Source organism: Pyxicephalus adspersus, chromosome 3 (assembly GCF_032062135.1).
Source record: "Pyxicephalus adspersus chromosome 3, UCB_Pads_2.0, whole genome shotgun sequence".
NCBI lineage: Eukaryota > Metazoa > Chordata > Amphibia > Anura > Pyxicephalidae > Pyxicephalus > Pyxicephalus adspersus.
The window spans coordinates 137,392,913-137,408,844 of NC_092860.1; the positions used below are offsets into that span (position 1 = coordinate 137,392,913).

General features: G+C 38.0%; 1 protein-coding gene across 3 annotated transcripts in view; it reads left to right on the forward strand.

The window, feature by feature from the left end:
• SORCS2 (sortilin related VPS10 domain containing receptor 2) overlaps positions 1-15,932 on the forward strand; it is a 515,645-nt gene that overhangs the window by 261,996 nt on the left and 237,717 nt on the right. The gene's annotated exons all lie outside the window — the stretch shown is intronic.

Sequence of the window (15,932 nt, forward strand, 5' to 3'; positions counted from 1 at the left end):
TGCAGGTCACTTCCTAAGCCGTCACCTAATTATTTGTCTGTGAAATATGTAGAACTCTAGCAGAAAAAATATATATGTACATATATATATAGTTTATAGATACAGAAATAAAGGTGCTACTTTCTGCAGATTATGGGTTCCCCTGCTATTACTTTTTTGCCAATATCAGTAGAACTAATTTATTTCTGTACAAGAGGGATTATGGACTCTACATTGTGTAATGAAAAAGATACCTAAAAATAGGTGTGGTGCAAAGTTTGGTTACCTGACCACCAATAAGTACTGGTATAAAGGTTACAAAAGTATGAAGTTAGCTCTTCTAGTTGAATTATGTAGCAGATAATCTAACAGCAGATGTCTACTGCATTATACCTACAACCGTCACTGTAAAAACCTGACCATAACATATTTGAGCTTGTTGGACATTTCATTAGAAAGTCATGGACATTCAGTCATTCTGTTCTTCCATTCCCTTTGTAGGTACAATGGCCTCCAAACTTCTGTACAATCTTTAAGTAGGATTTAGAATGTTTGTGAGGTCAGGTACTGTTGGTGGACGAGAAGACCTGGCTTGTAATTATTCCCAAGCAGGGTTCAGTAGGGCTTTGGTCAAGGCTCTGTGCAGGCTACTTCCTTCACATCTAAATCATTGCACCTGATTTATTAAAGCTCTCCAAAGCTGGAAAAGATACACTTTCATAAGTGAACTTGGGTGACCCAGCAAACCATTGGATTTCTTCTTTCTTGTTAGCAAATGTTTTCAATCCTGGACCAAATCCATTCCAGGTTGGCTGGATTACCCAGCGTCACTGATAAAAGTGTATCCTTTCCAGCCTTGGAGAGCTTTAATAAATCAGGTCTTTAGGGAGCTGATTTTGTGCAGAAGGGCAAAGTCATGCTAGAAAAGAAAATAAGCATCCCTAAACTCTTGCCTCAAGCCCACAGATTTCCTTTTATAATGTATCATTAACAGTATATTTTACTGGAAACACCTGAACTTATTTGGAATCATTTGGTGAGATGTCAACATGATATTGGCCTTACAGCATTTGTGAAGGTCATGTGTTCACAATCCAGTATATGTCACTCAGGAAGAAGATTTCTCACTGGCTGGTAAATAGTATAGTTTTGACATCCAACCATCTTCAGGATCTACAACTGTAGTTATGAATTGGGCATACGGGCAGAGGACATTGATCATTTACAGTTTTCTTTTCCATGAATAGTGCATTTAAAGAAAAGTGGCCATTTCAAGAAAAAATAATATGTAATATATGTCACACTTACCTCTTCCTCACTAAAGCGCAGACGCCTCTCTCCTGCGCATGCGGGCAGTTCTGACACTTGCCGTCCAATCCGCTGGCTAATCAGAAAATAGCCTTTTGACCATCCATGGCTTTTTTGCTAGCTCACACACTGCACTCAGTGTTCGTGCAACGTGTCTCCATTGTGCTGAGCCCCTAATTCTGCTAAGCTAGTTCCTGTACACCTGTTGCTTGGTTCAGTGTTTCCTCTGTCCAGTTCCTCCCCTCGTTGTCCAGTCTGTTGGTTCCCAGGCAACTTCCCTGCGCTGTTCCTGTGTTCCTGTCAGTCTGTGGATATCCCTGAATCACCTGTGCCTCCTGTTGCTTCCAGTGTCTCCTGTGTTCCCTGTGCCCGCAGTGGCCCCTATGTCACTGGTGTCTGTTTCCTGGATCCCTAGCAATTGGCCCCTGGAGTATGACCTGACCTCTCTTGCTTGCTGCCTGCCTCGACCCTGGCCTTCCTTCACTATCCTTCTGCTTTGTGATTTGGTACTGTGTGTTGCCCACCTTGTGATCAAGGACCGCAACCTGGCAGTAACCAGCGGCGCAACATCCTCACCTTCAGAGGCTCTGGAGAAGACCTGGTTACTGCTTAGACTTTATGTCTTGGACCTTCTCAGGGCTCACACCACCTCCGTGCAAGCCATAGCACTCCCTAGTGGTGCTGTCTCTCCATGTGTGACCATATATATTTGGAATACATATATTTTATATATTAAAGTTGTTTACATATACATTTCATTGTTTAACTACCTATGATTTACTCTAATTACCCAAAATACAATTTTTGCTTACTTTTTACCATGCAAAAATTGCTTTATTTGTAGATTAGAATTCATAGAACCTTGATCCTCCTGCATTGTATAACTCCAAAAATACACCATGAAATACAACAGTGTTGACAATGATTTAACGTTTAATGCTTTGTGCAATATCTTTGGTCAGACTCCTACACCATACCTAAAGGAATGGTAACAGTATATAGTATTTGTCATTACAACACTGGTATTCATCATGTCATAATAAAAGGACAGGACGTAGCTCTAAAAAATCTCCACAAAACAAAGGTAGATAAGGAGTTGCAGTTTTATACTGTAAATGGTTGATCTTGAGTTTTATTTATAGGAAAAAATAGGAATTTATAGGAAAACATGTACAACTGAGCATATGCCTATATTTATTGATCTATCCTATTGCTCTTTCCTATTTATATTGCATGGGTCTTATATCTATTGAACATAGAAGCTGTATTATTGTGGACAACCAAATGAACCTCCCAGGTGGGGCTTTCCTTTTTATCAGTTGGAACAAAAAAGCTTTTATGGTCAATAAATTTCATGGGAGTGCCACAAGATCTTTGGTATTACACTATATCTGCCTAGGGTGTTTAGGAGAATCTTACCAACTTGTATACCCAACTCAGCCTCAAGGGCATGGCCCAGAATGGGGCTTCTGAGGGACAGACAAAAAATGTTTTGCTCTTTATCTGGAGTCAGAGCCAAGCTTCAAGATACACTTATAAACAAAGCTTATTTATTGTGTAAGTAACAGCCATAATGGTGAGAATTTATGAGAAGTTGAACAGCCTTTTTTAAAATTACAATGATGCATCATACATATAACAGGAACATAACAACTCTTTTTACTTACATATTTTGCTCGCCCTGAAATGATAATGCATTTTGAAAGCTGAGCAAGTAAAAGCTAACGGCTGGATTTGATTTCAATAGCTTCCTGTAATGGGTGTACTTCTGGGAACTCTTCCCCGGCAGACTGGGTGGAACAGGAGCGGTTACATTGCTGCCTCCCAAAGAGCTTTCTGCTGTTTCCTTTCATAATGATAGACAACCAAGCCAGGTCAATGTTCATTTTTTTTAATCTTAAGAAATGAATATACTGGAAAGTGTTTGCATTTCCTTTTTCACAAAGACAGCTGGTAACAGAACCAGACATAGCTGCTACGATTCAGCCATTGCTACCTGAATTTTGTTTCTCTCTGTCACATATTGTCAGGATTTGTTCAAGTTTTAGGTTACTCAACCCAAATTTATTTCGACAGCTACTGCAATTTTGAGTATTGTTTTATGATCCATGATTTATTTAGATCCAATTCATTCCATGGCACACTACAGTTATAGGAGTACAAAGGAGGAAGCAATACACAAATACAAATACATAAAAAATTTCCATTGGCAAGTTGTATGGCAAATACATAGGCAGATTTATCATTATAAAATACAATAGGCTCCAAAAAGCTTCCAGTCAATATCTTTTCTATACCTATACTGCAGGGTCTCCCGGGGCCAAAGACTAGAATAAATAGGCAATTTTAATTTCTTGCTACGGAGAGACATACCCACTTACTGTCAGACACCTTAATAGACTAGAGTAAGGCAGTTCAACTTCAGTCCTTGGGAATACACAAAACGCATGTTTTCATATAAACAGTAATTTTTTAACTTGTAAACTATGTCTTCCTAAATTCACTGTTGTTATCCAAATATTAATATTGTGTACAGATCCTGGCCCTTGAGGACTGGAGTTTGACAGCCCTAGGCTAGAGCTACATGGAACTCTATTGGCTGTTCAGTCATGATACTATAGCTACCGGTAGGTAGTGAAATAAACTGGACTTTTTATGTTGTTTTGTTTTAATGTTGAAGACTTATCCAAGCAGCTTCTTCAGTTTTAATGAATTTTTCGAGTAAAGAAAACGGTAAAGAAGCCACTTTAATCTGAATACCAATCTGCCAGGCATTGAGTCCAGGTATATGCTAACTGTCTAAGAATATGACCGAAAGTGTAAAAATCTACCATATTTCAGGACAATTCCCGTTCTATGTGAAAAAATACTATTAGGAATAGCATGACCTGCATAAAGGACAATCATACTCCTAAAATCGCTAGCAAATCATCACTAAGGATAGCAAAATATCTTTAATTATGTGGAGAAAAGTGGCCTCTTTGTTACAAAATGCTTCTTCTACAATCCCTGCCATATTTGTCTGAGTCAATTGGCACTTTTACTTCAAATGTTTAAACTTTCATCAATTGGCTTAGGTAAAAAAAACTTGTTTTATCTTGGAGAAACCTTATGCTTTAAAGACAAAACTGTAAATGCACACTTTATTAATACCAAACGTAGGAATGGCTTAAAGCTGTACTTTTTTTTAAATGACAAAATGCAAGACAAAAAAAAAGAGGTAATAAGAAATGAAGAAGAAAATGTGGAGTCCTTTTTAACCTTCAAAACAGAAAGGGTGGGCATCAAGCGTACAGCCCTCTTACTGTAACATGCCAGCCCTAATGCCTTTCAACAGGCACCTGTAATGGGCAATGAACCCTGCCCCTCTTGGAAAAGCACCCTTATGTCACGGTCCCTTCCGTGACTAAGGTTAGAAGATCTGTGAGACAAGCTGCACGTGAGGTTATCTGACAGCCTCTTTGGTTTTACTTGTTTCTGTGTTGTTGTTTGTAATGTCCACACCCCTTGTATCAGGTGCAGCTGGCCTCTTCAGTGTTCCTGCTCCTCCATTTGCTATTTAACTTGATACTTAATACTTTTGGTGTTTTGTTGTTCTTTTGTTGTTACTAGGCCTCAGGGGGACGCTGGTTCCTTAATCAGGGAAGGAACCAGTAGTCTCAAGCCCTGTCACTACTCCTAGGGCTTTTCAGGGCTACTAGGGCCTAGGTTCCGGTGTTTGAGTATTCCCACCATCAGGGGATATTCATACTGTCAGGAGTCAGGGCTAGCTTAGGGTGTCCATAGGGTGTGACCCTTTCCTTCTCCCTAGCCTTTGAAGGCCTAGTCCATTGTTTTTATCCTTCTGTTTTCCTCCCCTCCCTGTTATCCGTGTCACCTTATCACAATGGTGAAGGGTAGGAGTCTATTTCCCATATCCTGTTTCCAAACAGACGCAGGGAAATTTGGGCAGCTTATAGTAATATCTGGAAGCCCCCTTCAATAGGGAGGCAGCCAAATTTCAACTCCTCCCCAGGGGAATGCGTACAGGGGCACATACGTATCCTTATACCTATTAAGTAATAGACAGTACACATGCACCGTGAAAAAGCCCCTTTTAAAGTTTGCAAATGTCCCCAGAAGTAAATCCTCATCAGTCATGATATCCAGTGATGTAAATACACATCAATCATGACAACGTTAACAAAAATAAATTAGAAATCCACAAATAGCTCCAGGAGTCCCGGGTCATATAATTGAACAGATCTGAAAAAAATATATAGTTTTAAGGCATCCAAGGGTTGGTAAAACCCCTGAAGCAAAGGAAACATCCTAAAGGTTTGGAGGTGAGTTAAAGAATTCAACAGGTAGACAGAATTTAGTCAGCATTGGGGGAGCAATTCGACCCACCTATTCCCATTAAAAATGTTGTTAGGCTTCCTGGCTAATAGAAATAATTTTATTGTTACAACCCATCATTGTGATAAAATCTTTAAGGTCAACTTTGAAAGATGGTAAACCATTGTCCCTTTCCCTAAATGGTAGATTATACAATTTTTTTGTTGTTGACCTTATAAAGGTAGAATTGTGAGAAGAGAATAATTCGTATCCTAATAATGGACAGTTTTAATCTGGTGATTATAGATACTTTACCGCCTGCATCTAAGATAATTGGTATATCATATTATACATTTTCTATACAATCTGTACATAACTTATTTTGTTCTCTTGCCTGTGGTTTTATCTTTGTGCTGTGTTTGATATTACTGTTTGACGATGCTGACACAGAGGTTGTACAGCTCTGCAGCATGTGATTGCAATGTTCAGCTGTAAAGCCGCTGTTATGCAAATCTGCTCCAAAGATTAATACTGTAATGTCAGTTTCAAGGCATAATCCCGCAATTTTTTTAATGTTTTCTCAGGCTCTAATGTGAAGGCTGTGTGTTTGAATGTAATTACCACCCAGAGAAATGAGACGGGGCTCAGTACAGAGTCTGTGAATGGGTGAAATATAATTTTTTGACTGGGGTAAAGTGTGTCAAAGGGCCAAAGAAAAGATAGTCAACTTGTTAAATATCGAGGCATCAAATGTAGAGCCTAACATGTCCAGAAGGCTGTGCAATAGCTTAGCCCTTTATATGGGCTGTTGTAAATGGGGTTCAGGGACCAGCCACCAGTGGGTTAGGACAAGCCTTGTACTACATACTGTTCTGTATTGTTTGTAAGTCAGATAATTAAAGGGTTGGTAAGTAAGGCATACCTTTTTGCTGACTTGAGATGTGAAATAGAATAGATCATTCTGGAGGTGTTTGTGACATGAAGCATTTCTGGAAAATTATTCAGTGAATGGAAACAGATCATTGGATGGTCAAGCTCAGAATATTTCACCCATATTTGGAATGATAGGAGCTCCGCCATGCTGAAGTGCCCCAAATCCAAATTCAGTTATTGCATTGGCAAGCTTTACTCCAGCTAGACAGCAAAGCAGAGCTTACGTTTTTGTCTTTTTAGAAGTCATTTTTAGTTTATGGATATATTACTTTCCCCTTCTGCTGCAGACAGGAAGGGAAGGGCCAGTTCTGAGTGAGGGATATTTGCCTCCCTAATTAGGGTACTAAGGATTCTTGATAAGTGGCTCGGGCTGAAGATTGTAAAACGAGGTCTGAAGAGTGATAACCATGTGGAGAAGTCATGGCATCTACAGAGCTGGTATGTGGGGTTGGGCCCAGTTGTGCCAAGCCCTGGGGCCCTGGGGTCTTCCCTGTCCCTTCATTGCCTTGCTATTATATAGAGTCTATGTATGACATGTGCACACCTTCAAGGTTTATTGTTCTGCTGAATATTGTTCGTTGATGGCATGGAGGTAGCTTATCTGACGTTTTGAAAGGAATTCAGGCTCATTAAACTAGGATATTTGCCCAGGGTGGCGTCGTCTTCTGAGGAGTATGGGACAAGGGTTTTGATTTCATAGGGTTGTGACATTTTTGAAGCACTGCCTTCTTTACTAAGTGATCTGGATTAAAAGGGGAAATTTAAGGGCCTGTCATAACCATTAAAGACTTTTAAATCTGTGCACAAAATATTATACACAAGAGCAAGTAACTGGCAGGCTGCTCCTACTGGTCCTGCTGAGGATAGGCAACATTTTGTGACTTTGAAAATGTTATTGTTCCAAATAATCTTATACAGTTATCCCTCCCACACTCTCAGTTTCATTTAAACCCCTGGCAATGGAATGTGGCTGTGACTCAAATGGATGTAATTACCACACACCAGGAACCCACCAACAGCCCCCCCCCCCTGGGGATTCTGCTACACTATATAAGTTTTAGGTGGTGTGAACCTTTAATTTATCGTCTGGCAAAAATTCACTTCTTAGTTATCTACTGACAGCTTATATGAAACATTTTGGCACTTACCAATTATGTACCGTTCCGCTTTGCTGCACACTGTTAGAGGATCTAAATAATTATTTACATATAAACATTTTTTATATGTGACATAAAAATGCCTGTGTATTGAAAGCAATAAATCGCATTGTATGAGATGGTAACATACGGCGGTCTAAGATATTCAAAGTGCAGATTCCAACTTCATTTACATTACAAATTTCCTTCCTGGCATTAAAAATCCGAAGCTCTGTCCTCCTGAGGTTTGGATGCACTTAAAGCAAGTTATCCAATTCCTCATCGCTAATTCATTTTTAAGCTTCTACTCGAAAGGAAATCTGGCTTGAGACTGCAGGCCTGATTTACAAAGGTTGTAAGGGGTAAACGTATTTGCTGGGCTAGTAATCTTAGGCCATGCAGCAAGGGTATCTTCCTCTGATCTGCCACAGCTGAGCGTGAGTCTCACACTCGGGACTATGTTCATGGAAATTTACTGAAGCTAAGCATGCATTCCATTGCTGCAACAGGAGTGTCAAAGCCCAGGCAAGCCCAGGGATTTCAAATCTGAATACATTTTTATAGTGCTTTACCCCCCTGATGTACTAATTCTGTCCGTATTTCCATGCAAAAAGCGTTACATTTTTTTGCATGGAAATTTGTTTTACATTGTAGGCCTATATAATTCCTAGGCATAACTCAAAATATGTCCAATATTTATTACATTTATTAATAAACTTTAAATAAAAAAACAAAAATCTGGAAAAATAAAAAAATAGTGATGTAAAATAACTGTACAGTAGCATATAAAATATATATATTTTTATATATATATATATATATATATATATATATATATATATTATCATCAAGATTTCTTTGTATTGGACTCAATACATCTATTTTTTATTGAATCCAATACAAACTTATTTGAATTTCCTGCCGCTCCTCTTGCCAGCACCGACGCATGCACCAACGTCACCGAGAAACCCCGGAGATCGTCTCTGCATTTGCTGGCTGTAGATCGGAGGGAGAATATGTGTACCAAAGGCCTGCGGGGACCAGGGGACAACAACGGAACAAGCTAAGTGTTTTTTTTAATCTTTTTAGAGACCCCAAGTGTGACTCGGGATTACCGCGTCTTGATTGAAAAATCCACCCAGAGTCACACTCAGGATTACTGCTAGAGGGGTTAAGTGGAATACATAGACTGCAAGTACTGATTTCTCAATCTGTAAATGGCCAATCTAATGTATTAAATTTGTGGTGTTAATACTTTCAGTCACTGGGACTAATTTAATAAAGCTCTCTAACACTGGAGAGTAGCTGGGTGATCCAGCAAACCTGGAATGGATCTGGTCCTGGATTGAAAACATTTGCTAACAAATAGCAAATTACTTTTATAAAACTTATTCCAGGTTTGCTGGATCACGCAGCTTCACTTTAGAAAGTGTATCCTCTCGAGCCTTGGAGAGCTTTAATAAATCAGGCCCACTGAACCAGAATGAAAGTATGTAGAAAAATAAAAAAAAGACAGGCATTTGCTGAAATTTCAGAAGGAGGTCCACAAAAGTAGTCCTCTTCTTTCAGTAAGCTTAGCAGAACTTCAAATTTAAATCTGCATTACACATTCCAGATGCAACAATACATAAGCTATGCAAAGTCCTACAGTTGGCATTAAAAAGCAGCCACAGCCTAAGCAGAAAAGCCCGTCCAATGGCATGCTGCAAGAACATACACCTATGTGTGGAATCAATCGTTTTGCAGAGATATGATATGCTCCCTAAATCAAACTGTAATATCTCAGACACCTTATGTGTTTGATGCACCTGGGATATATTTAGCTTTTTTAAATCTAATATTTATATTGGGTTTTAATTTACACATTGAGAGAGATAAAGCTGCCAATAATAAACCGTCTTTCCAGGTATGGCACCACCCAACCTTTATTAGGGATGCTCTGCTGGCATTGAATGGATGCTGTAGCTGGATGGCAATCTCTTGACTAAAAATTTAAATCCTAATGTCAACTAATGTTTTTGGATAGATTGGGTAGAGTTAAGCTGCGTACACACTTCCAATTTTTATCGTTGGAAATGAACGACGAACAAACGATGAACGATCCATTGGGCAAAAATCGTTCGTAAAAAAAGTAACCAACGACGCCGACGAACGAGGATAGTCGTTGGAAATGAACGACCAGACCGGCGGATCGGATTGGACGACGATCGTTGACCATCTATCATGTGTACGGTCGTTCATTGATCGTCCATGGTCTGAGCATGCGCGGTGAACGAATGTTCGCTCACTTCCTGTGGTGCTCGTCACTTCCTGTATCGTTCAAACGATCGCATCTATTGTGTGTACAATATCTGCGAACGATCGTGTCGTTATCTGTATGTACAGGATCGGTGCTATACGATCGTTCGCAGATATCGTGCAGGATCGTTCGTCGTTCGTTTACCAACGATAATAATTGGAAGTGTGTACGTAGCTTTAAAATTTCTCCCAGCCCACTAGGAGAGTCCCTGTGGGGAGAAAAGCATAAACACCAAAAAAACATGATTAGGTGTTCTAACACTTCCTTGCTGTATATTTCAATTTTAATAAATTTTAAGCTAATGAATGTACAATATAGGCAATGACCCCATCACTCTCATAAAGATTAGGCGTATCCTTTTACCGGGAAAATCCAACCACTCTGGATGAGAGATTAAAAATATATATAACGAATATAAATATTCTAGCAGACATGAAGATGGATGATGTTGCTGAATTCTGTAAGTTGTGAAAATAATTCAGTATTGCCAAAATATTTGATTCTGCCTGTAAATCAAAGTGTGTTCATGTGTAGAAGACATATCCTTTGAAGATACACCTGGTTATTGCTTTTCCATGTAATCTGCGGTCAAACTGACCTAATACAACACCAACCAATTCAAATTTTCACCTTCAAAATGTTTATTTTTTCATGCTGGGGTTTTGGCCAAAATACCATTCTCCGGCGTTTGTGAGTCACAGTTATGACATGTCTGTGGAACTGGATCGAAATTCATGTAGTATCATTTTACTCTGAATGGCTGTCATGCAAGTTGTAAAACTCATCTGCCCTTTAACACATTGGACTGCTTTCTGGTTTATAATGAATAGTATAAAGGAACACCTGGTTTTTGTAATGCTTCTACGTTATTCGAGGATAAAACAATCTACAACTTGTTTATTTTACTTGTTTTATTTAGAACATCTTCTCTTTAATTTGGACCAATGTTAAATTGTAATGTAATGTTAAGTAGTTTGACATTCATAGATTCAAAGTATCCTCAATTAAAAAAAAAACTTCAAAAATACAATAAAAAGTAAACTTTTAGTTCTAGTAAAATTTCCAATTTATTTCAGGTATGCTGCCCGGAATTTTTTTAAGCTGGGTGGGAAGAAGCTGTAGGTGGGTTCTGGCCCTGTATTGTGACCCTCTTTTGTGACCATCCAAAAACAACCGGGCGGTTACTGATAATTGCTGGGTGATGCAGCCGGGGAGAACACTGAATTCTAGATTGTTATATATTCCTTTCAGAAATGAATTTGTGTTAATCAATTTATCAAACCTACCTATGTTTACCTGTATGGGCAGTATGATATTAAGATACATAAGGAGAAAATATTCTTAACATAAAGAAGAATGAAGATCTCTGAAGTGTCCCCTAAAATTGTTCTGTTTACAAAGAACTTGGAGTTGTAACTACTAAAGCGTCAGCTACTTCTCAGTCTAAAGCATACTGAAAACACATCATAGTTCTCCTTTAGCATCACATGTTATATTTTCCTGAACATAAGCTTTGTTAGCTCAGTGTCTTTGCCAGATTAATGTCCAAAGAAATGTAATTGAAGCGAGTGCCTAGGAAAGCCATCTTGCCACAGAGTGAAAAATGTCATGTGAAAGAAGTGAGAAAAAAATCCACGCTGACATGTTTATCTGCAAACTGCTGAAATTGGCCGTTCTGCATTCAAGTCAGGAAAGGGCGATTTTTTTTTTTTTTCTTGTAACGTTATGGCAGTAGCTCTGTATAAGAAGCATTACTGTGTTAATTACATATTCCATGCAAGTCACAAAAGGATAACACTGAAAACAAGGCAATAACTGCTGCATTGTTGTACAATTCCAGTGGAGCCACTGTGGAAATTATTTTGTAGCTGCTGACATTACTTTGTCCTTTGATTGTTTTCTTCCGAAAAGCTCAAACTAAAGAGTTCTAGAAACTTAGTGACACCTAAGAAATTAAAGAACAAATAGTCTGTATCGTCCTTACTCTTGCGGGAAATATATATCTTTGTTACAGTGGTAAGATTGTCTTTTTTCATTAAAACTAAACTGTAAAGCATAGTGGTGGAATGGCTGGCATTGATGTCTGCATTCAGATCTCACTAGGGTATAATGCATGTGAGATTATGTATACTCCTTTCTGCACGTTCCCTGCTAAAACATGCAGCATTAAAAAGAATTTATAATACATTTTATATATATTTTTTTCCATTTTTGTGCCAAGAACAGTAAAAGAATTGTAATTTAATCAGGCATTAATAAACATGGAATCTGAATTACCTCTAAAGTCACAATCCCCATTGATTAAATCGAATACAGAGCAACACACCTGAAATCTGAAATTATATATATATAAAGTAATATAAAGTTTGAAAAATGTGTTTTTGCTTGCTGCTGGTAGTTTTCACTATTTTTGGATGAACACTAGAGGGCAGCAGAATGACTGCAATATCAGCTTCCTGTCTATAGGAAAACTACATGTCCCATGATTCCTTGCATTGTGTATTATGGATGGAGGTGTTTATACTTGTAGTCTTTGCTTTCTATAGTGCAATGCGGCGGCTACAGATATTCTGATCAAAGCATAAGTTGTAGCCACAGGCATTAGGCTTGTGCAGTTCTCTGCAAATGATATCAGAAATTATAATGACTAATTTAACACTTATAATTAAAACAACAAAAGGAAGAAATGTATCACTAAGGCAATAAACAATAATGATTTATATTTTATGACTTTACTGACATTAAAAGTTTGCAGCCAGAAAGTAGAATACTCCAAACAGAGCAGAGAGACCAGATTACACAGAGTGCAGGGTGATTCTCAGGGAAAGAAACACAAACCTTGCATATGACTAGCAGTTAGAGGACCAATAATTTCATACAGAAGCTTTCCAAACACAATAGGAGGCATTGGAGTGCTTTTTAATAGAGAACCTATTTGAAAGCATACTTTGAAAAATGAATGAATATGAATAGGTATGGATACGCATTTCAATAAATATTTACTTAGATTATACTTGCCATAAAGGTTTAGTATCAGTCTGTGTACTTATTTATTGTCGTTATCACATTCAGCTGGACTTTGAAAATGTTTCACCGCCTCCCAAGCCACTTTATCAAGTGTTGGAAAATACCCCATTATTTAAATTCACACAGCACAAACACCTAAATTCAATCACTATGGAATGTGATAATGGAGATGTTGATGGTCCAAGACCAAGAGGTGAGTGAGATTAATTAAACCGCCCTGTTCCATTAACCTAATTCTATCCTTGTGGTCAGAAAGTCTGCACAGGTGTTCCTATACAAACTTCCTGACACCAAGGGTGGTTGCATACCTTCAGCCTTCAAATTAAATGGCTGAAGGTGTAAATTGTTGTCAAAAGCTGGGGTAGAGATGCTAAAAGAGCTTCTCTACCCCAAAGTTTTAAAATCAGCAACACTTTGGATCCAATGATCCCTGTGATTTTTTAGGAAAGGCAGTAAGCATAGGATATGAGCAGATATATGGCTGCCTTGTCTTACTATGAGATGTTAGGGGTCTCAGCTTGCTGGGTGCTGCAGTGTGATCACTAGGGATGTAATTTCTGTATCTCAGATTGAACACAAGTATACATAAGTGAAGTGATAGGAAACTAATAGCATATACCAAACTCTCTAACCCCTGTATAGTTTACCTCACCACCAAGCAAAAGTTTTCACAGCTTTTTGTTAAATGTGAAAAAAGTGAATTTTCTTTAAGTTGCAATAAAATTTATTTGTCTTGAACCTGAATCCGGTTTTGCTTCCAGATGTGAGTGCATCCATTTCTATTCAGGAAAGGCAATGTAAACTCATCATAAATGCATTAAAAACATGGTCAGCCAGCAGGTTACTAAATGCCTCCATAGACATGAGATCATCACGTATCATATTTTCTTATGCAAGGCTGGCTGTTTTCACATTGTGCTTTCGGGCTTCTATATAGTACTAGAAACACATGGAAGATTATTACTTGTTATAAACTTTTATTACACTTCAATTCAGACAACATCATAGTCTTTCATATATGATCATGTTTTTACCTTCCCTTGTTGTCTACAATGTCTGGCAAAGATCGATGAAGCTAAATACCTACACTGTGGGTGCCCCTGGCAGGATCATAGGTTTTCCTTTCCTTTATTACTGTCACGTTTTTTTGGTCAGCAAAATAAATAAAAAAAAATTGATATTGATTAGTACAGGTATCAACCACTAACGGGTAATATTTGTAACAGATAATTTGTTTTATGTTCTAATGATACATTTCTTGTTGTTCCAAAAATATGTATTCAGTTGGTCCCTATAAATATCCATTTCCAAAGAACTGCATATCCCTAATGTTTGTGGCTACAGTTCATGCTTCATTTACAATGTTTTAATTGTAGAGAGAGTAGAGAACTGGGACTATCATTGTGAATACTCACAACTATGATACACAATGAAAGTAATGGGAAAATAATAGGATCAGTAGTTGTAATACAAGCAGAAATCTGACATTGCAGATACTCTGCTATCCTCTAGTGTACAGTCAGACATAATGAAAAAAAAATATTTTTTTACTAAACTTTAGCATATATATATATATATATATATATATATATATATATATATAGATTGACTATGCTTGTTCCCCCTTATTAATGTGCAGGTTGCAGGACTGTGACTTACCAATTATTACCAAACATGCCATCTGTTACTATACTTATGACTTTAGTTCCTGTCTCTCCTTCACCATCCCACTTGAAGTCTCAATTCCCCTCCTGCGTTCTTAAAAATATAAAGTTAATACAAAACTAATCAGATAGTATGAGTTCTTATACAGGCAGGTGGGCAGAGATGAGAACCTGAGCACTAGTTTCATGTCATCAGCAGGAGTTTGTCACCAATGTGCTGCCATGTTAAAGGTTCTATTCACCCAGTACTAATATTGTAGTTTTTGTCATCAGAGTAGTGCTGGATAAATAAATTCTCTATAACAGTGTTTAACTTTTGGGGAACCCCTAGTATTAATATATACACAGCTCACAGTACATTAGCATGGTGATCAGAAAGGATAATGCCTTTTACATTGCTGGCCATTGGGAAGAATGTCACCCTTATAGATAGCCAAAAAGATCATTGGTGTGCCTCAAACTGACCCAAGAGGTATAAATTACTCATTGCTCCAGGAACCCCTTGCAACCTCCGGAGGAACTGTGGGGTTCCACAGAACCATGGTCAGGAAACACTGCTGTAGAATGTTACTGGACGAACCCTTTAAAACCCTGTTAAACATTGCAGTGTATTGCTATACATACATGAGTCTTTTCATACATCTGTCTTTTGACTTTCCCATATATTTTTCTTCAATACAGAATGGTTGGGATCATATTAAATTTAATTTTGAAAACACAAGTTTTTGTAGGCCATATATCATATTTTACGACAGATCGGTAATGCGTAAAAGTATATATATCCTAGGAGAATGAAATGGTAAAACTCTATATGAAGTACTATGCAATCTGTGGGAAAGCTGAGCCTTATATTGAACAGACTGGTTTGGGTTTCTTTATCGATAAAATATGTTTTCTGGGAAGCTGAAATATTAAAAAATAATGTTTTCTTTTGGTTGGGTGCACGGAATGATATTATTTTTGTATGAGGTTTAGCGCTATAGGATAACATATTCTCCATTTTCTCGCATACCACATCCAATTCATCTTGTCTACACTGCTAATTGCTCTATGATGGCTGGTGGTTTCCCAACCCACCGCAGTGCTTTGTGGTCAGGGCAGGAGAACGAGTCTGCACATTTTAGCCATAATATCAGATGTGAGCTGAACAACTCACAAAGACAAGATTACAAAATAAAAAATAAAATCAGTGTCCGCATATAGAATTTAACAAGTGGCTCTGCTAAGCTCATACATCAACCAGTAGAATAAACAAATGGGAAATGAGTT